A 23,143-nucleotide genomic window follows, 5' to 3' on the forward strand; every position below is an offset into this window, starting at 1 on the left:
AATTAGCTTGTTCATAAATTAGATAATAAAAGTAGTGGATAAGCTTTCTTTAGATGAACAACGTAGTCTTTAATTAGAAGAGGAAAAGAAATTAAACAATTCTTAATCAGTGGCGGAGCTAGGAATTTGACATAGGGGGCACTTTATAATTAAAGCTTTAAATTTTTGACAAAATTATAAATCAATGCTTAGTTGCACAAAGCAAGAGCGAGAGTATGGAATCGGGACCCCTAAGAGAGTCATAGGTTGGGAGCGTTTTTATATATTTTATAATATATATTTATATATATTTTAAATAATATATATAAATATATTGTGAGATATAATTTTGTTTTCTCCAATTAATATTTGAAATATATTATAACTATCATAAATTGTATTTTATTTTGTGTTGTTAGATTTTACTTAGAATTAAAATCTATTTATTTTGTAGATGGATTTTTTTGTAGATATAAAAATTAATATTAATTCAATATATATATATATATATATATAACCCATAACATTTATATTTATAAAGGTAAAATAAATAAATAAAGAAATTAAAAAATATATTAGAATAATTATAAATACAGAAAAAATTTAAAATTTCAACCATTATATCTCATAGGAAAAACAACCATTGCATGAACCTACATCATTATTATAATATAACCACTACGCAAAAAGTAACTGTTAACATTGACTTCTTGACTTCTTCCCCATCTTCTTTATTTAATATTTATATTATAATCAAAAGAAATAAAAAAAAGAAAGAGAGAAGACGAGATTGATCGAGGGAGAGAGGAGACGAGATCGATCGATCGATCTAGAGAAGACGAGTTGCAAGATCGAGATCGAGAGAAGAGGGACAGACAAATCGAGAGGAAGAGAAGAAGACATATCCGCGATCAGATAAGCGTTTCTCTTGCATCAAACTTGTGATTCTTTTATGAATTTGAGTCAGAAGCACAGAATCGCGCTTTTGAGGAAGAATCGTGAGCAAGTTGAATGATTCCTGCTACTAAGAATCAATGTATAAGACAAAAATAAGTATAAACATATGGGATACAACTTTTTCTGTGCAAAAAAATAAAAATAAAAATAACACACACACAACAAGAGTTTCACCCCATCTTTTAGTAAATATTTTTCTCACTTTCCACTGTCTTGTAATTTTTATTACATTTTTGTTTTCCTCATAATTAGCAACAACTGAATGTTACAAAACTTAAACATTTATTAATAAGAACAAAACTCAATAAATACTTACAAATGAATTAAATAGAATTACTTTTGACTAGAATATATGTTTGGAATTTTTTTTTATTACAAGATAGATTAAAAGAAACCTACCAAAAAAAATTCCAAATTTGAATAATTAAAAAAAAAAGGGTAGAGAAAATTGAAAAAATATAAAATATGAAGGGAAAATGGATGATGAATACAAAGAGAGTGCAAATGTGTTTGAGATATAGTCCACTGATAAGAGTAAAGAATATTTTCACATTTTCCTTAAAGAAAGTGATTTGCAAACATAAAATTCGTATAAAAAATTTTATCAGAATGATGTGTCAATGTCATTTGTGAAATTACAAAGACAATAATAGATGTTTTGATTAAAAATGAAGGAACCACAAGATGTCAACTCATATTGTATAAATTTTTTGTATAAACATTCTATTTGTATATCGTTATTCTTTTCTTATAACATCAAATAGAGGTTCTTTTTAAAAAATTAAAAATATTAGGTAATTTAAAATAATTTTGGAGGGGCACTAATATAATTTTACAAGGGATATATTTGAAATACTCTTAATATTTATGGATACTAACATAATTTTCAAAAAATGAGGGGGGTCACGTGCGCCCCCTCGGGTCTTTCATTGTCTCCGCCACTGTTCTTAATCTAATTGAAATCATGTAAACTGGCAACTCTGCCTAGCTTGGAACATATATCTCGTGCAAGAATGAAGAACTTGCTATTTCCGTTAAGGGGTACCATGACATGTTATTTCCATTTATTAACCCAATCCATTTTAATAAAAAAATATATAAAATAGGATTTTGCATTTAATATAGTCTTTTTGTTTTCTATTTGAGATGCTAAAATTTTTATTTACTGTTTCGAAGCCAATCTAGTATACATAAAATAAATAAAAAACAACGTTTTGATTTAAATAATTTAAGAAACCCTATTTAGTTGAATAAAAACTATGTAAAATAGGATTTAGGGGTCAATATAGTCTTTGTTTTTGATACTAATGGGCACCCTTCTTAGTGATGGGCACCCAAGAAGGCCCAGCTCATAGCGGGGTCCAATCCACAACCAAGGTGTTAAAAGCCCAGTAACTCTGAGAAGCCAATGCTGGGCCAGGACCACTAGCATTCAAGCACCTGTCAGGCAGGGAATTAGCCATGTAAGCAGATAAAGATCCTGCGAAGTTATTGCACCCGCGTCAGTCATTTAATGAGACCACTGTAGCATTAAATGTGGCAAGACCCCTCACGCCAGAGTGGCAGAATCACCACGAACAATGTTAACTAGGCTATAGACTTTTGGCCAACAAGATAACTTAGAGTGGATAAGGAAATGATAAGCAAAGGATATAAAGAAGCTTTCGGGACACTTTAAAGATTAAGTTTGCACCATCTCTTACTCTCCCTAATCAATTAGTTTTACACCTAACTTGATCGTTAGAGCGTCTGCCGGGGGATTGCCCCCCATTTGGACCGTTTTGCAGGCACACTTTGTGGGCTTTAAAGCCAGTAGATTCGTTGGAAGTGTGGATCAATCCGACCCATCTTCCGCAAGAAGGAAGAATATCATCAGTTGGCGCCGTCTGTGGGAACTCTATTCTGAAAAGACAGTTGTGTTCATTGTCACCGAAAGGAACCCCGCTATCACCCACCTCTTACGTCAGGGTGGATGGTCACGACCAGGTCCATGGCTTCCCAACATAATGCTGGTAACCTTGAAGCTGAGTCCTTTAACCCAAATAACCCACCTCCATATTTTGTAGAACTCACTAACAGCATCAACCGCTTGATCGTGCAAAACCAGGCTTTGATTAGTGCCTTACTCCAACGGGATCTCCCTGTTCCTCCTCCACTGCCACCAGACATCACTCCAAATTGGGAACAAACTCCAAGTTACCCACTCTAACCACATGCTCCTCGAGGACCTCTTTCTCCGCCTTTCATCCCACAAGCTCACCTACTAAATTCGGAGGGTCTACAGCCCCTGCCTCAGGACTTGTACCCCCCACCTTAGGGTTCACACCCATCACACCATACTCCTGTCCCTGAACGTGAGGCTAGCAACGTTTATGCGGAACTGCGAGCCATGAAGCTCCAACTTCAGGGGGTCATGCAGAACATGTAGAGCAAACCTTCCACAACAGCCAACTCCTCCTTTGCCACGTCCATTAGAGACAAACCCCTACTCTCCAAGTTCAAAATGCCGTCGATCGACACCTTCGGTGGCACAACTGATCCGGTCGACCATCTGGAAGCTTATAGGACCCTCATGATCCTCTATGGTTCAGTCAATTACCGCCGGACTTTGTCATCACTTTCCAGTAGCTAAGTGACTCTTTTTTGAGCCATTTCATTGGCGCTTAGCGTCAGCGACTACCGGCGACCCAGCTGTTAAATATTCGACAAACTGATGGGGAATCGTTGCGTAGCTTTGTCACTAGCTTTAAGTTAGAAGCCCTCCAGGTTGAGGAGAATGATGATAAGGTCATCTTAACAGCCTTCATGGCCGGTTTGTGCCCGTCAGATTTTCTCTTCTCTTTCTCTAAAAACCCTCCGACGACCATGGCCTCCCTCCTTGCCAAAGCCCAGAAATACATGAATGCCAAAGACTCTTTAGCAGCCCGCCAAGACTCCACACCTAAACCTTCACAATCCAAAGACAAGAGAAAAGAGTCGGAACCTAGACATCCCCAATACACTCATCCTGACCGACCTCCATGCTCCGATCGAGCAGTTCATCCCTGACTGCTCGGCCGCTTCGAGCGGTTCACCACTTTTAACACGCCCATGGAACATGTCTTAAACAAAATCCAACAAGATTATAACTTGAAATGGCCCCAACCTTCCAAGTTTCCTTCCAATTGATGGGATCAGTCCAAATACTACCGCTTCCACCACGACTATGGTCATAACACGGATGAATGCGTCAATCTTAAGGATTAGGTCGAGGACTTGGTCCGTTAAGGGCGCTTAACTCGGTTCATTACACCTCGACCTCACCAAAGGGCCAGGACCGACCCCCCAAAATGGAACGACAGACGCACCCCACCAAGATCGGTTGCCCAGCCCCGATGGGAGGGTGATAGGGCCCAACACCAACCTCGAGCTCTAGGAGCCCCCTCTCCCCCAACTGGTGAAATCAGGGTCATTGTAGGAGGACTCGCATGTGGCGGACCATAGTGCTCGGTACAACGGGCCGAGCTTCGACGAATCAGGCAGGGGTTAGACAAGGAAGTAACGCTGGTCGACTGACCTCCCAAGCAACCCAAGCGATGGTCAGAACCAATTACCCTCACAGATGTAGATTGCAAAAGCATCCAATACTTTTATGACGACCCATTGGTCATCTCCTCTCTCCTTTCCAACTACAAGGTTCGATGTGTGCTCGTCGACAATGGCAGCTCCTCAGACATTATCTTCCTCAATGCTTTCAAGATGCTCAAGATTGGTGAAGAAAGGTTATCGCCTCTGTAAATGCCCTTAGTTGGCTTCACTGGAGACCCAGTAATCTCTATAAGGTCCATTGACCTACCAATCACTATCGGTGAGTACCCAAGGCAAAATATGAAGATTTTTACCTTTATGGTTGTCGACTGCCTCTCCACCTACAATGTCATCCTTGGACGCAACACTCAATACTTTTCAAGCTGTGACATCCATTTATCACCTGGCAATAAAATTTTAGACCGATCATAGGGTTGGCATCGTAAGGGGCGAGCAGATCGTGGCTAGAGAATGTTACGTCGCTTCGTTAAAAGAAGTAAAAATGAAAGAAACTATGATCATAGAAGGTCTTGACGTCAGGGATAAGGAGGAGTTAATCAGGGGAGAACTATTGGAAGAATTAATAGAAGTGCCCATCAACTTTAATGATCTAACGAAGACAGCTAAGATCGGTAGCCAACTGTCCCCATAAGCCAAGGCCAACCTTATGGCTCTCCTAACCGAGCACAGTGATGTCTTTGCTTGGACTCATTCAGATATGCCCGACATCGATCCTTCTCTCATTACTCATCGCCTCAGCATCGAGCCCCAATTTTGACTGTTCCGCCAAAAGCAATGCATCTTCCATCTGGAGTGCAACAATCTCATCGCCTCTAAGGTAGACAAGTTGTTGAACGCCCAATTCGTTAAAAACGTGGTCTATCCCAAGTGGTTATCCAATGTGGTGCTGGTTCAGAAAAGTAATGGCAAATGGAGACTCTGTGTCGACTACTCCGACCTTAACTGAGCTTGCCCTAAAAATAGCTACCCACTACCACGAATAGATTTATTGGTCGACGCAATAGCAGGACACCAAATGCTCAGTTTCATGGATGCGTTCTCAGGATATAACCAGATTTTAATGCACGCGGCCCATCAGGAGCACACCTCTTTTATTACTAATAGAGAGACGTATCATTACCATGTGATGCCTTTCGGTTTGATAAATGTGGGGCCCACCTACCAATGGATGGTTAATGCCATCTTCAAAAACCAAATAGGAAGGAATATGGAGGTCTACGTTGATGACATGCTCGTCAAATGCAAACTCTCTTCAAATCACCTAATTGACCTACGGGGAACTTTCCAGGCCTTGCGTAAGTACAAGATGAAACTTAATCTAGAGAAACGCGATTTTGGCGTTGGGTTTGGTAAGTTTTTGGGGTTTATGGTTAGCCATAGAGGTATTGAAGCCAATCCCGAAAAAATCAAGGCCTTGGCAGAAATGTAGTCCCCCAGAATGGTGAAAGAGGTTTAGCGGCTCATGGGCATAGTAGCAGCCCTCAATCGCTTCATATTTAAGGCAACAGACAAGTGTCTTCCATTCTTCAAGGTGCTTCGGACGACCATCGATTGGAAAGCTGAGTCTGAAGAGGCATTCCAACAACTAAAACAATGCATGGAGAACCCTCCCCTACTCTCCTAAGCAGTCCCAAGGGAGATCCTCTTCCTCTACCTAGCCATTTCCAACATTGTAATCAGTGCTGCCCTAATTAGAGAGAAAGCCTTGGTACAACGCCCGGTTTACTACATTAGTCGACCACTTCAGGTGGTTGAACAAAACTATCCCTTATTAGAAAAAATGGATCTGGCTTTGGTCATTGCCTCAAGACGCCTTCGACCCTAGTTCCAAGCCCATTCCATCGTGGTTCTCACGACCAACCTTTAAAGAAAATTATGCAACAACTAGAGTCATTAGGCAGACTCATGCAATGGTTTGTCGAATTAAGCCAATACAAAATCTCTTATTGACCCCGAACAACTATCAAAGACCAAGCTGTTGCCGACTTCATCCTGGAATTCACCAACCTTACATCGCACATACTCCCTCCATCGCCACAAACCATTCTCAAGGAAACCAATCCCCATTCGTTGACCCTTAACGTTGACAGTTCATCCCCAAAAGAAGGTAACAGAGTTGGTCTTGTCCTCACCACCCCAAAGGGCAGATACTTCAAGTGTAACCTCCGTTTTCTATTTGACGTAAGTAAGAATGAGGCTGAGTATAAGGCCTTGATAGTAGGTTTTTAACTAGCTATAGACATTGGGGTAGACCATATCCAAGTGTTCAGTGATTCCTGATTGGTTGTCGGACAGATAACTAGGGAGTTCGACACGAAAGAAGAGGCAATGCGAGCATACAAGGACATCGCTCTTCCCCTCGTCCGCCTTTTCAGTAGTTTCTAGATTAGTCACATTCCCAGGTAAGAAAATTCTCAGGTAGACGAAATGGCTCAATTGGCCTTGGCCGAACAGTTAGACCTCAGTCATAGCGTCCGAGTTGAATACCTAACCCATCCAGTCGTTTTGCTAGATCCACAAGAGGTCCACTTCCTCCAGAATGAGCCTATCCCATGGGCCCAAGACATCATCCCGTTCTTGGAACATGGGATGTTACCAGATGATAAACAGGATGCTGCTAAAGTCAGGGCCCGGTCGTGTAATTATGTCATCATTGGCGACCTTTTGTACAAACAAGGATTCTCACGCCCATACCTCAGGTGTCTAAGTCCTACTCAAACAAACTATGTGATGGGAGAAATACATGAAGGCGTTTGTGGTAACCATTCAGGTGGATGGTCTCTGGCCCATAAAATTCTCCAAACGGGTTACTTTTGGCCTACAGTCAATCAAGATGCCAGGGACTTTGTGATTAAGTGTGATAAATGCCAATGCTTTGCCAATGCACCACCAGTATAACTGATACTCAGCAGTCCCTTACCCTTTGCCAAGTGGGGCATCGACTTAATTGGTCCCTTGCCCACAGGAAGAGGCCAAGTCAAATTTGTTGTGGTTACCATCGACTACTTCACCAAATGGGTAGAAGCAAAACCTCTTGCTAAAATCACTAAGTAGAACACCACCAAGTTCATCTGGCAGTTAATCGTGTGCCGATTCAGAATCCTCCAGGCCATCGTATCAGATAATGGCAAACAATTTGACAATGCCAAGTTCAGGAAATTCTACGAAAAGCTTAGCTTCAGACCATGTTTTTCCTCTCTAGGCCATCCCCAAGCCAATGGGCAAGTCGAAGTCACCAATCATTCCCTGTTGAAGATCGTCAAAACTAAATTGGAAGCCACCAAGGGACTCTGGGTAGAGAAATTACTGAATGTACTCTGGGCCTATCGAACGACAGCACGCACCCTCACTAGGGAGATCTTTTTTTGCCTAACATATGGCATTGAGGCGGTCATCCCAGTGGAGATCGGTTTGCCAACCCCCCAGGTGCTATATCCGAACCTAGAACTAAATGAAGAGCTGCAATGGGCTGAGCTAGCCCTAATTGAAGAACTCCGAGAGTCAGCTGCTGTCAGATTGGCATCATATCAACCGAGAATGAGAAAACATTACAACCATAGAGTCAGATCTTGAGAATTCACCGTGGGAGACCTCGTCTTACGAGAAGCCACTCTCGCCACCAAAGACCCAATTGAGGGCAAGCTAGCAGCTAAGTAGGAAGGACCTTACATCGTCAAAGCCAGACCTCGTCGAGCCACTTACTGTCTCCAAGACATGGTCGGTAAAGACCTCATGGAACGCCAAGCACTTAAAGTGATACTTCTAGTAAAATAGCGTCTTCTGTTTTTGTATGGTTCCACTGTTGGATGGTTCACTTTTCTATTTCAAAACACTTGTTTATTTTTGCCTTTGCCATATAATGTGTAAATCTATGATCGCAGGACTATGCTTTAATGACAAAAAATTTTAATCTGCATCCTGTGGTGTTGTACCCTTCTTCTTGAAGAGCTCAGCTAGACTGAGTTGAACAAGCCTCAACCAGACTGAGCACTACAAGTCTTAGCCCGACTGAGCCTGAAGAGCTCAGCCAGACTGAGCATTGCAAGTCTCAGCTAGACTGAGCTTGAAGAGCTCAGCCAGACTAAGTTGAACAAACCTCAGCCAGATTGAGCAGTGCAAGTCTCAGCTCAACTGAGACTGAAGAGCTCAGCCAGACTGAGTTGAATAAGCCTTTTCCAGACTGAGCATTGCAAGTCTCAGCCAGACTGAGTTGAACAAGCCTCAACCAGACTGAGCATTGCAAGTCTCAGCCCGACTGAGCCTGAAGAGCTCATCTAGACTGAGTTGAACAAGCCTCAACCAGATTGAGCGTTGCAAGTCTCAGCTAGACTGAGCCTGAAGAGTTCAGCCAGACTGAGTTGAACAAGCCTCAGCCAAACTGAGAATTGCAAGTCTCAACCCGACTGAGCCTAAAGAGATCAGCCAGACTGAGCATTATAAGTCTCAGTCTGACTGAGCCTGAAGAGCTTAACCAGACTAAGTTGAACAAGCCTTAGCTAGATTGAGCATTGCAAGTCTCAGCTAGACTGGGCCTGAAGAGCTTAGCCAGATTGAGTTGAACAACCCTCCGCTTAACTGAGCATTGCAAGTCTCAGTTTGATTGAGACTTGCAAGTCATAGCCAGACTGAGTGTCATACTTTCATTTAGGCAATTTCTAATTTTTACTTCACCCTTATTCTCTCTTTCAAATGATATTATTTCTCTCAAATAACAACCTTACACAGTCTTTAAACACAATCAGAAACACAATCTTTACAGCTTAAGCACAAAATCACTTTCTTTAAACACAATCTTTACAGTTTAAGCATAAAATTAACATATGATTATAAACTTCTTCACACAATTCAAAAATTCTTTACAAAAGCCAAATTTCGTAATTACAAGGATAAACTCAAACAAAACAAAGCTTACTAGAGGAGGCCAATTCTTCAGTCTGCTCCCCTTCCCTCTTCTTCACTGGAGGCCAAGTCTTCTTCCTCAATACCGTCGTCCAATGGAGTCTGGGCGATGTCCTCCTCCCCTGGCCTCACACTTTTAAAATCAATATCTGGGAAGAGCTCTTCTACTCTATGCCGAAAGCTAGCCCACCCGTTGTCCCAATACATGCTTAACTCATGTTTGTATTAGTTAGACTATTGGAAGTCGTTTATTATCTCTGCTTTAGTCTGGCCTTCCACTAGTTCAGCTACCACCACATTTGAAGGCCCTACTTCATCTACTTCCCCCCTGGCCATAATTGTGGCAACAGGAGTGTCTATGGCAATTTGGAACTTCGACGACTGTTTATACTACTCCACAGTTACGCCATACAAATCTGGGTAGGCCACCCTCTTTGATTGTAAAGTCTTGGTTAGCTCTGCTAATTTCTCGTTCTCCTCCTCCAAGGGCCTTTTTGACGCAGCCAGCGCCCTCTCCAACTCCACCGCTCGTGTATCTGCTTCCTCCCTCTTCTTCAGGGCCAGATCACGGAGCTCTTCGTTATTAATGAGGACCTTCTCCAACCTCTTGTTGGTAGTGGTGCAGGCTGCTTGAACCTCGCTAGTCTTTCTTTGCTCATTCGCCAGCTCAAACTCTAATGACACCACCCTACGACGTGCCACTCCGAGCTTCGCCCTGACATCTGAAAGTTTGGTAGTCACCTCAGCTTGGCTTATCTTGGCACACTCAGCCAGGTACCCCTGCACCACTGCTAACACTTTCATCTTCTTCGCCCTCTGAGCGTATGCCAGACCCTTCGCACAAGCGCTTCGCGCTGCTTTTCTCCAATCGACTGTCTCCACTTTCACACTTTGTAAATGTGCCCTCGCCTCCTCCAATTGGGCCTTAAGTGGTTCTATTTCCACCTTTGCCCCCATTCCCTTACCCAGTAAAGCGGCCGCCAGGGTCAACGCCTCAATCTACGATGAGTAGAACCCTCTCATGAGGTTGGCCTTTGTAAACTGGGAAACACTTCGCACGGCCGCATCCTCAATGGCCCCCAGCAGACGGTCTGCACCAGCCCTGGCCTCCAGCAACACCTTAGAGGGGTTGCCCCCATCAACCCTTAAACAGCCAGCCACTGCATTTAGATGATGAGTGGTGGTACCCAGCGCTCCCAGGGCGGCACCTGTCTCTATTTTGCTCGTTCGTTCTTTCCCTAACTCTTAACTGGGCAACAAACCCTTTGGGGGCAAGTCATTTAGGGGTAGGTCTGTCAATCGGTCAATACTCGACCCCCTTCCCCCTTTTTGTTCTTCTGTTTGGCTTTTTGCTCCGACAGTAGAGGCCCCAGCCATGCCTCTCTCTGCCCCCATGCCTACCCTGGTCTCTTCCCCTTCAATTTCTAGGGGCACCTCCACCGCCCCTTCCTTCAAATTCTTCGGTAGAGGCCTTTCTTCCCACCTTCAACCACCGTTTTCCTTTTCTTTTTCGCTACCAGCTCTATCTCCCTCTTGTTTCTCTTTTTCAGGGGATCAATTGGCGCTCGTAGGGGTACAAAATTTGTTAAGTCTTTCTCTCCCAAGGGTTTAGGCTGCAGGCAGACAAACAGACCTTTTTGCGACTGGCTTTGGTACTGGACCTAACTCCTTCTCCTTATATTTTTTCGCCATCGCCATAACTTGTCTATCTTCTACCTCTTACACCCACCTCCTTGCCTCTGCCTCCTCAAGCGTAGGATCTCTTCCTACAGGCTCAAGTTTAGGACAAACAAGGCCGAGGGCTTAACAAGGTCATCCCACTCGACTCCCTCTCTCTCTCTCTCTCTCCATTTCTTTACTTGCTTCACCCTCCTATCTGCCTCCGTATCCAGCCTTGGTTCCAGTGATTTGGTGGGGATCTTCCACATTGTATGCACTCCCTTTCCGCTATTTGCTAACACAAAAAACCACTTCAGCCGGCAATCCTTCACCAACAAGGGTAATCTCGCCACCAACCCCCTCCTAGCTATTGTCAGCAGGGTCACCCATGTCTCTTGTTGCCCTGAGGCCTTGTAACATGAAAAAAATTTGTCCATTCTCATCGCCTCCCCTTCAGTCGCCCGTGGCCACGCGACCGCACAAGCAAATAGAATCTTCCATGTGTTCGGCATCAGTTGTCCTAGGGCCACCTCTAGGCGGTTTAGCACGTCAACCACTAACTGTGGGAGAGGCAGCCTCAGACCTCACATAACACCTCTTCATATAGCGTGAACTCTGTCGACAGTGCGTCTGACGCCCTCTCTTTCGCCGTTGGCAATCTCAACCCTACATTCGCCGAGATTTGGTACCTGCTACAAAATTCCTCCAAGTCCTCCTCCATCGAGGTGGACTTATCCGCATTGGTATGCCAGTGGTCCGGTGCCACTTAGCTAATCAGTTAGGCGGCTAAAATCATCGTCACCGGGATAGGTCGCCTCGTTTGCGCCGTCCCTCCTTCCACCAACCTCTCCACCCTGTACTATTATGCTAATACAGCACCGTTATCCCCCCCTAAAGCATCAGACACCATGGCTAGCGCCTTGTTTTGTGCCATCTCCCTTACGTTTCTGTATATTGCTTCAGTTGTAGGGGTGAGAAAGTTCGCAATATGGTAAAACAGAGAATCAAACGAGACAAATGAAGTAAAGTCTAGAATATGTTGGTTCTAGCAATAAGATATGGAAATCACACAAGCCCAAAGGCCCAAGGTTTGCCTGTATTCCAAGGGTAGCGATTAAAATTCGCCAGTTCAAAAATTCACCAAGTTAAAATCCCCTGCCTTCCCAAACCTCGCCCTATATGTTTATAGCCTCTCCAATTCCATCCATCCAGATTATCCCATGTGTATTACCACAATCTCTTATTCTTTTCCCGTATTCCACTTTACATCATCACATGCTTTCTCGTATCTCAAGCCTCGCGCGCTATTAATGCCTTTGCCAGTAAGTTCCCTTCCTTAACGGTCAGCCATCACATTGGTCGATCACCCTCCTCGTCGATCGACCACCCTCTCAGTAGTCGGCCACCACCTAGGTCGGCCACCTTTCTCCGCGGTCAGCTACTACCACGGTCGGTCGGCCACCTTCCTAAGAAGTCGGCCACCACTTCGGTTGGCCACCCTCTTCGTCGGTTGGCCACCTCCCTCCGCAGTCGGTTACCTCACTCCGCAGTCGGCTATCACTTTGGTTGGCCAACTTCCTCCTTGGTCGGTCATTCTCCTCGCCGGTTGGCCACCCTCTCCAATGGTCGGCTACCACCTCGGTCGATCACCTTCCTCATTGATCGGCCAACTTTGCCAGTCGATCGGGCTCTTTTCTTTGCGGTTGGCCACCACACCGGTCGACTCTCTCCCTCGTTCGGCCACCAGATCTCTTTGGTGTCTTGGGGGACTACTCTTTTATTTCTTATTCCCTTCGTTGGACTAAAGCTGCACTTTGGAGTGGGGGACTACTGATACTAATGGGCACCTTGGGCTAAAAGCCCTGTAACTTTGAGAAGCCAGTGCTAGGCCAGGACCACTGGCATTCAAGCACCCCTCAAGTAGGGAATTAGCCATATAAACAAACAAAGATTGTGCGAAGTTATTGGACCCACATCAGTCATTTAATGAGGCCATCGTAGCATTAAATGCGGCAAGAACCCTCACATCGGAGTGGCAGAATCACCATGAATGATGTCAACTAGGCTATAGACTTTCGGCCAACAAGATAGCTTAGAGTGGATAAGGAAATGATGAGCAAAGGATATAAGGAAGCTTTTGAGACACGTTAAAAGTTAAGTTTTTCACCATCTCTTACTCTCCCTAATCAATCAGTTCTACACCTAACTTGATCTTTGGAGCATCCGCCGAGGGATTGCCTCCTCCTTTGGACCATTTTGTAGGCACACTTCGTGGGGTTCAAAGGCAATAGATCCGTTGGAAGTGTTATCAATCCGACCCATCCTTCGCCAGAAGGAAGAACATCATCAGTTTTCTATTTGAGATAGTCTAAAATTTTCATTTACTATTTTGGAGTCAATCTAATAAATAAAACATAAAATAAAGCAAGGTATAGTATTTTTAAATTGGAGAAATGGGTTTGATTTTAAATAAAACCATTCATTTGACTCCAAAAATGGAGTCCTCTTCAAAATAAGGAAAAAAAAAATATTTCAATCTTTTAATTGACAATTGCTGTTGACAAATTGAAGTTCAACCTTTTCTAAGAAATCATCTCAACAAAAGCCTCATTTCGCCTTACTTTTGATTCAATTTATTTCCAACATTGAGCCCATTTTATTTTTTTCCACTACAATGCTATTATTGTCTACGTTCATGTTACAACTTTGTAATCACTATTGGTACCTCCAATCGTGCAACACACGATGCATTAGTAGATATATCTAGTTGTGACGGAGTCTCTTAACTATGTATTTTTTTTCCCAAATAACAGGAATATATAATTTCAGTTGAAGTCATCAACCTAATTTGAAGACATTGTTGGATTTGAGTCAGGCATATATTATTCTTAAAGATGAAGAAGATGATAGATCTAGGGTTTGAGGGGTCAGCCAATAAGATGGTGTTGGGGTTGTGACCCTTGATGGCTTAATTTTATCAAACCCAAGACACACCTCTGTTACCCCTCCAATGCAGGGATTCCTTCCCTGAGAAACTGCCCAACACCATCTCCAACACATCTTGCCGCTTATCAAATCTGCTCTCAAGATTGTGCAGATAACCCCAAATGACATTGACCGTCTTTGTTACACTAAAGGACCAGGCATGGGTGCACTATTACAAGTTGCCACTATTATTGTTCAGGTTCTTTCACAGCTTTGGAAGAAACCCATTGTTGAGGTAAATCATTGTGCTGCTCATATTGAAATGGGAAAGGTTGTCACTGGAGCAAATGACCCTGTTGTGCTATATGTAAGTGGTGGGAACACAAGGTTGATTACATATAGTGAGGGGCGGTATCGGATTTTTGGTGAGACTATAGATATTGTTTTTGGGAATTGCTTGGACCGGTTTGCGATGGTTCTAACTCTATGTAATGATCCAAACCTTGGGTACAACATTGAGCAGGTATGCAATTGGAAGCAAGTTTCCTTCACCTATATTAGTGGTAGTTTGACACAGAGACTGACCATATATCTTTTGTAGGTTATTGTGTTGAAATGTCTTCAAACTTGAGGAAGACAAAAAAATAAATTGAGCTGCTCTTTATTGTTTTACTTGTTTAACTATAGAAGTTTGCGGGTTTTATTTATTTATTTATTTTTATAGATCTATTCTCTGTCGATTGGTTGAGAAAACTTTATTTCTTACTATAATTTAGTTTTGCTTTGTGTTCTAACAAGCACGAACACAGACATGTGACAAGGCACAAATACACATGGACATGCCGACATGTTAATTTTCAAAAAATGTAGGACACGACACGTGGGAGACACACACGAAATATATAAGTTTATATATTTATTAAATGTCATATATATGAATATATCATTCAAAGATAATAAAAAATGTAATAGAACACTTATTTTATAAATTTATATATATTTTTCTTTTATTATTGTATACTAAATTATTCAGGTCAAACCTATAATTAGTTTTAGGTGTGTATAATTGGTGGACATGTGTGTTTAAGAAATGCACATGCGTGTCCTTCAAGTGTTCAAAGAGTGTCTAGATCTATTTTTTTTGACGAGTGTCGGACATGTGTCAGGAAGTGTCCAACGAGTGTTGGTGTCCAACATGGACATGACATGGATACGCCACCTTTTTAGAAGTGTCTATGCTTCTTAGATTGTGTTTGAGATCAACACTTGTATGAGACCTTCATTTGTCTAGCCTGCACTGTACTGGGAAAAGTTTTGGTTATGGCATGCTTTTTTTCTGATCTTTGCATGTGTAGGTTGATTTTGGTATCCTCTCCTCACTGCCTTCTCAAGAGACAAAAGACACACACAAGGACAACTACAAATGAGGCTTTGAGACTCTTTGATAATTTTCTTAACCATTAAAGAATAAATTTTATGATGTAATTCCTATTCAACTGCATTCAAGGTGGAAATTTGGGGGTTGTTAGGCCATTGTAGTCAGCTATATACCACCATTCTCTTCATTTGTAAGAGAAAATTATAAAAGAAGCGGTTAGTAGTATTTATTTCATTTTCTTTCCTTCCTGTTTAACCAAACAGATAATCTTTCCCTCCGTTTCTTTTCTTTCCTTTTTATATAATCCTTCCTCTCAGTTTTCTGCCACTACTCCCAAAGGAAGAATTAAATTTAAGTTGCTAAAAGAATAAGAGGAAGGCCAAAATGAACATCAGCTGGGGCTATGGGAAAGAAATAGTTGTCAAGGATTTATGAGAGGATATGTCTCTAAATGGAGTTGAATGAAGGCTAAAGATGAAACCTACTTGAAATGGTTAGGATGCATGCTTTTTTGGGTTAAGTTCTATTATTATATTATTTTATATACAATTCAACTTTTGTGCTTCTTGTTCTATTGTGAGTTTGGTCAGTGAGTAGTAGCTATTGGTGAATTTAGTGCAAGGTTCAATTAATTGTTAGTTCTTGTTCAATAAAGGTAATAGAAGCTTTATCTGTGGTTTTTTTTTTATGTTTCTCCTATATATTTAGTCTACCTTCATCTTATTTGATTAGTTCTTATTATCATTTTTCAAAAATATGTTTAACTGTTGTCTTTTATTATATCTGCATCTCTCTGTTTTTGTTTTTCTATATTTTAGCAAAGCACTGCATTGATGTTACATGATTGATATGTAATTTTAGATTTTTTGGGTAAGTTGAGATTATGTCTTTGAGATTCATTACACCTCTCATTTATGAAGGTTCTCTCTGGGACTTTGGTTTGCTATTTTGTGCTTATTTTTCGTTTTGGAGATATTCTAAATTTTTCTTAGATGGCCTTTAGCTCCTGTCATGCTGTTATATGCTATTTTTTCACAAACAGAATGTTCTTGAAATGATGATGTTAAGATTAGATGAAGGGTAGTTGTGTAATTGTCTACTTATCACTTATTAATATAAATATACCTAGTTAGAGAGGACAAACTAATTTTCGATTAGGTTTTGTGCCTCCTAACGTGGTTCTTCTTTGTTTTATCATCTTTTTCCTTCTTTCTTAAATTTCTTCTTTTATTTTTAACTTGGTATTAGAGCAGTACACAATTTCTGTGTTCTTCCATCTTCCTGGTTCATCATTTCACTGTTCAATAATGTAATATATATATATATATATATATATATTCCCAGCATGCTCGACTAGGGCTGGGGATTGCCCAATTTTTTTTTTTAATTTTCTTGAGATCTTCTTTGCCTATTTTTTGATTTTTTCTTTATTTTTGAGAATAATGAATCATTTTTTCAGAATTGCAATTCTAGCCTGTTTTTACTTGATTCAAGGCGTGGGCTCCCTTCTCTAGGAGCCAGCTAGGCTATTTAGAGCCTTCCTTGGCTTCAATTTTCATATCTGGGGTATTTTTTGGTTGTTGTTGGTCATTCTGGTTCATTTAGGTGCTATTGGGCTGTTCCTGCTATTGTTTAGGCTTGTTTCTGGTGCTTCCTGGTTTTGTCCTTGGTGAGATTTATACTTCCAAACAGAGGTTTGTTCTCTCTTCATCTCAACTTTCATTTGGTTGTGTGGTCTTAACTCTTGGCGGCCGAAGGTGTCATTCCTGCCAACAATGAGACTAAGAGTTTAAGTCCTAGTGTGATACTTGGTGATTACTCTTCTCTCCAACTTACTTCTGTTAAGTTAGATGACACCAATTACTTAGTATGGTCCTGTTTCTTTCAGTTGGCTATTATTGCTCGTGGCTTGTTGGGATACATCAAAGGCATTACTCAAGCTCCCACGAAGGATGGACCAACACGTGACAAATGGAATAAGGAGAATGCCCTAGTTATGACCTGGTTACTCAATTCTATTCATTATAATATTAGTTGGTCTTTTGTTTTGATGGACACTGCTCATGAGATTTGGATTGCTGCAAATTGGATGTATTCCCGCCGCGGTAATGATACTTAGGCCTATGAACTACAAAAAAAGATTCAAGGTTTTGATCAGAAAAATAGATCTCTCGCTGAGTATTATTTAGGGTTGAGTAGTTTGTGGCAGGAACTTGACGATTATCAAAATTTCCAGGCTGTGTGTTCCCAAGATGTAATTATGTTTCAGCAGATGGTGTCTAAAGAGTGTGTGTATGACTTCCTTGCTGGTCTCAACATGGAGTGTGATTCAATTCGTGTTTAGATCCTTGGTCGTGATCCATTTCCTACCGTGCGTGAGGCTTATGCTTATGTTCTGCAGGAAGAAAGTAGGCAGAGTGCTATGGTTCATCAGCCTCTTTAAGACTGCTTTCCTATAGTCGTCTCTTCTGCTCCTACAGTTGAAAAAGTTGGTCCGTCCAAGTCTGGAGGCAGAGGCTTCTTTAATGATCAGATCATTTGTGATTATTAGGGGAAAGAATGTCATGATTGGGACCATTATTGAAAGTTGCATGGTCGTCCTACTTGAGGACGATGTGGTGGTCGTGGTTCTCGTGGTGGTACTGTTCGCTCTCATTCACATCTCTTGAAGTCATCTCCTAATACTTCGAGTGATCCTGCAGCACTTTTCCAAGATGAGTTACCTACTCTCCGACGTCTGATGGCTCAGCTTGATTCTTCTCCTGCCATTGCTCCTGATCCCCCTTCCTCTGACTTTGCTTCCACAGGTATTCCTTCGCGTGCCCTGAGTGTTGTCTCATCATCTCCTTGGATTATTGACTCTGGTGTTACTGATCATATGACAGGTTTGTCTAATCTTTTCCACTCTTACTCCTCTTGTTCCAGCAAGGATAAAGTGAGAGTTGTAGATGGGTCTTTATCTTCTGTCTCTGGGACAGGGCTCTATTCATTGTTCTTCTTCTGTTTCTCTATCATCAGTTTTACATGTCCCAAATTTCTCTACTAACTTGCTCTCTGTTAGTCGTCTTACCACTTTTTTAAATTGTTCCATACCTTTTTATCCTTATCATTGTGTCTTTCAGGAACTGGATACGGGAAGAACGATTGGTAGTGGTAAGGCATATGAGGGCCTGTATGTTTTGGATGCTGAATCTTCCTCCGCTAGACAAGCTCTTCAGACTACCGGCACTCCTGGCCTCACTTTTTTACATCAATGGCATCGACGTTTAGGGCATCCCCCCATTTTTGTTTTAGGCAAACTTCTCTCTAGTTTAGTGAAGCATTATGATAGGAATAATTTTCATTGTGACGTTTGTGAGTTTTCCAAGCATAAATGTTCTTGTTATCCTCTAATTAATAAAAGAAGTTTATTTCCCTTTATGGTTATTCATTTTGATGTATGTGTTTATTTCCCTCTTGTGTTATGTTTGTGTTTGGCTATCGTTGGTTTCTCACTTTTATTGATTGTTATTCTCATGTCACTTAGATTTACATGCTTCGTACCAAGAGTGAAGTTTTCTCTTGTTTTAAAACATTTCATAAGATGGTCCATACTCAGTTTGCCACTCCCATTAAAGTCCTTCGGAGTGACAATGACACTGAATATATTGATGGTGACTTTCATGCGTATCTTGAAGAACATGGTATCCTTTATCAAACCAGTTGTGTCTGTACTCCTGAACAGAATGGTGTTGCTGAAAGGAAAAACTATCATCTTTTTGAGGTTGCTCGTGTTTTTATGCTCACGATGCAAGTTCCCAAATCATTCTGGGGTGATGCAGTTCTTATTGCTACTTATTTTATTAACCGCATGCCTTCTAGTGTTCTTTAGTTTCAGCACCCTTTTGATCCTTCTCCCTCACCCTTTTGTGTCTCCCATCTCTCTTCCTCCTAAAGTGTTTGGTTGTGTCTGTTTTGTTCATTTCTCCTGCCTCACTCTGAGCAAATAAGATCCCAAGGCTGTGCACTGTGTTTTCCTTGGTTATTCCTCCACCCAGAAAGGCTATAAGTGTTATGATCCTTATTCTCGTAAATTCTAAGTTACTATGGATGTTACCTTCTGTGAGTCCGAGTCCTTTTTTTTAGGTCAAGGTCAATCTCTTCAGAAGGAGGCTTCTACAGAAGAGATTGTTTCTTCTTATCCATCTGATCCTTTTTTCTCTATCATTTGTAGTGAGGGAGGGTGCACACTGAACATATTCAGGGGGAGTCTAGTGGAGAGGTACAAATTGAATGTATTCAGGGGAGTCTAGTAGGTTGGATAGACCAGATCTCAAGACTTACACTCGGTGACAAAAAGAACAGCCATTTCACGTGCTTCGATGCCCAACGCCATTTTCGAATCTAGTTACTATTCCATTTGTGGATCCTTCAGGTAAGGAGTCCTTGGTCACTACTCCCATTCCCGTTGATGATCTTAATCTTCCTATTGCTATTAGGAAAGGAGTTAGAACTTGTACTCAACATTCTATATCTAATTTTGTATCCTATGACTCCTTATTTCCATCATATTGTGCATTTGTTTCGTCTTTGTCCTTTGTATCTATTCCACAGGGTTGGAATGAAGCACTTAATGATCCTAAGTGGAAAGAAGCTATGGCAGAAGAGATGAGAGCTTTGAGTAAGAATGGCACTTGGGAGTTAGTTTCTTTACCATCGGGAAAAGGTCTGTGGGCTGCAAATGGGTGTTCACCATTAAACAATGAGCAGATGGAACCATTTAGAGATATAAGGTGAGACTAGTTTCTAAAGGGTTCACTCAGACTTACGGCATTGACTATCAAGAAACCTTTGCTCCGGTGGCTAAGATGAATTCTATATGTATCTTGCTTTTCTGTGCGGCAAATCTGGCGTGGCCATTGCAACAATTGGATGTAAAGAATGCTTTTCTCCATGGTGATTTAGAAGAAGAAGTGTATATGGATGTTCCTCTTGGTTTTTCCTCTCCAGCTACTACTAGGAAGGTCTGTTGGTTAAAGAAAACACTGTATGGTTTGAAACAATCTCCTAGAGCCTGGTTTGATAGATTTCTAAAGGCGATGATTAGATTTGGTTACAAGTAGAGTCATGCAGATCATACTATGTTCATCAAACAACGAGCTGATAAGATTGCTATACTTATTGTCTATATGGTTGACATAGTTATGACTGGGAATGATGTAGAGGAGATGTCTCAAATCAAAGCTTGACATTTCAAGCAATTTAAAATTAAAGAGCTTAGGCCTTTATGGTACTTTCTTGGGATTGAGATCGCTAGATTTGACAAGGGCATATTTATCTCTCAAAGAAAGTACATCTTAGATCTACTCGAGGAAGTAGGGATGTTAGGATGTAGACCGACAGATTTCCCTATTGAGGCCAATCACAGACTTAGCAGTAGTGATGAAGATTGTGTTGACAAGGGAAGATATCAGAGACTTGTAGGGAGATTAATATACCTTTCCCATACTAGGCCTGATATTGCATATGCTGTAGGTGTAGTAAGTCAATTTATGCATGATCCACGAACATGTCATTTGGATGCAGTTAATCGGATCTTAAGGTATCTGAAATCAGTGCTAAGAAAAGGGATCTTGTTCTCTAATCATCGTCACTTGAGGCTGGAGGCCTTCATTGATGTAGATTGGGCTGCTGCAGTTGATGACATGAGATCTACTTAAGGTTATTGTACCTTTATGGGGGGAAATCTAGTGACTTGGCATAACAACAAGCAAGTAGTTGTAGCCAAATCGAGTGCAAAAGCAGAATATCAAGTCATGGCTAATGGCATTTGTGACCTTATTTGGCTTCAAGTTTTACTGGCAGACTTGGGATTGTTAAGTAGTGGGTTAATGAGATTGTATTGTGACAATAAGACTGCTATTAACATTGCTCATAATCCAATTCGGCATGATAGAACAAAGCACATTGAGATTAACAGGCATTTTATCAAGGAGAAAATCAGTAGTGGAGTGATTTGTATGCCTTTTGTGCAATCAACAGAACAGTTAGTTGGCTAATATATTTACTAAAGGGTTAGGTAGAAGGTTTTTCATCTCATTGTGTGCAAGTTAGGTATGAAAGATATCTATGCACCAACTTGAGGGGGAAGTGTTAAGGTTAGATGAAGGGTAGTTGTGTAATTTTCTACTTATCACTTATTAATATAAATATACCTAGTTAGAGAGGACAAACTATTTTTTGATTAGGTTTTGTGCCTCCTAACATGGTTCTTCTCTTATCTTCTTTGTTCCATCATCTTCTTCCTTCTTAAATTTCTTCTTTTATTTTTAACTGATGCAATAAATAAATGTTTTCTCCTTGATTTGCCTTTGTTATTTTTTCGCTTCTTCATCAGCCCGTGAAGAAAGGAGAAAAGTTTATAGACATTTCCTATGTTGTCAAAGGAATGGATGTTTCATTTAGTGGAATACTGAGTTATCTTGAAGCCACTGCTAAGGAAAAGCTAAAAAATAATGAATGCACCTCTGCAGATTTGTGTTATTCCCTTCAGGTAATCAGTTGGAATGCTTCCAATATTTAAAAAAAAATAAATACATATTTTGTGGTGATAAAAAGGTTATGTAGTTAGTAATTTGGTATGGTTGTTTCTTGTAAATTGCAAGTGTTAGTTAAATATTTACACGAGCTAGTTGTGGCTCAATTTCTGCATTCAATTTAAATTTTTTTAGGAAACTGTGTTTTTGATGCTTGTGGAGATTAAAGAACGGGCAATGGCACACTGACAGAAAAGATGTTCTCATTGTTGGTGGTGTGGGCTGCAATGAGCACTTGTAAGAGATGATAAGAATCATGTGCTTCGAGAGGGGTGCAAAGGTTATTTGCAACTGATGACAGGTACTGTATTGACAATGGGGCAATGATTGCGTATACTGGTCTCCTAGCTTATGCTAATGGGATGTCCTCTTCGCTGGAGGAATCAACATTCACACAACGATTCAGAACTGATGAAGTACTGGCAATCTGGAGAGAGAAAAAGGAATCGTCAAATGGTCTTATGGAAAAAAGTGTCTAATTACTTATATGTTTCAAGGTATGTGTTTTCTATTCTTTTCCCATCTTTTTCGGCAAGATCATGGATTTGTTGCTTCCTAATTTATAGAAGGCACAAGGACCTTCAGCAAATGATAAAACTGGCAAGCTATGGACGATCCATGGCCAATTTAATATCAAGGTAATTTGCTTACTCTATCTATTTGCATGGAAGTCCCTGTGTAGCAAAAATCAATTGTGGATCGAAAATATTTATTTATTTTTACTTTATGGAGCTAGCTTTGTATTTATTTGCTTTAACCAGATCTGGAGGCTTGAATCCAACCGGGCAAGCTTCTGCCCATGAAATTTGGAGAGCTTTTATTTCCACACACTAATTTTTTTCAGTGCATACACTTTTTTGGTTCGGATATCAACTTCCGAACGAAACTATATGGTTCGAAACCATTTAGTTTCATTTGGAAATTGATTTCCGGAAGAAAATTGGTGTGTGAATTGAGAGAAAGTGGTATGTGGAAATAGAAGCTCCTAGAATCAGCTTCTTGCATTGCTTGTAGAAGCATGAATTGTGGGAACTAGATAGGATCAGGGTTGGGATTTCGCATTCTAAAGTGCTTGGGTTTTCATGTTCCTATGTAGACTTCAGTACTCATCGAAAGGTTTTTGAAGACCTATCAAAGTGCGAAGCCCGAAATTGATATGAGAAAGTAGTTGATATTTTGAGAA

General features: G+C 41.0%; 1 pseudogene; it reads left to right on the forward strand.

Moving 5' to 3' along the window:
- The first annotated feature begins 13,976 nt into the window (after positions 1 to 13,976).
- Positions 13,977 to 22,439, forward strand: LOC114266340 (uncharacterized; annotated as a pseudogene).
- Positions 22,440 to 23,143: the final 704 nt, after the last annotated feature.

This window comes from Camellia sinensis, chromosome 6, assembly GCF_055761805.1.
Source record: "Camellia sinensis isolate YWXY chromosome 6, ASM5576180v1, whole genome shotgun sequence".
Classification (NCBI taxonomy): Eukaryota; Viridiplantae; Streptophyta; class Magnoliopsida; order Ericales; family Theaceae; genus Camellia; species Camellia sinensis.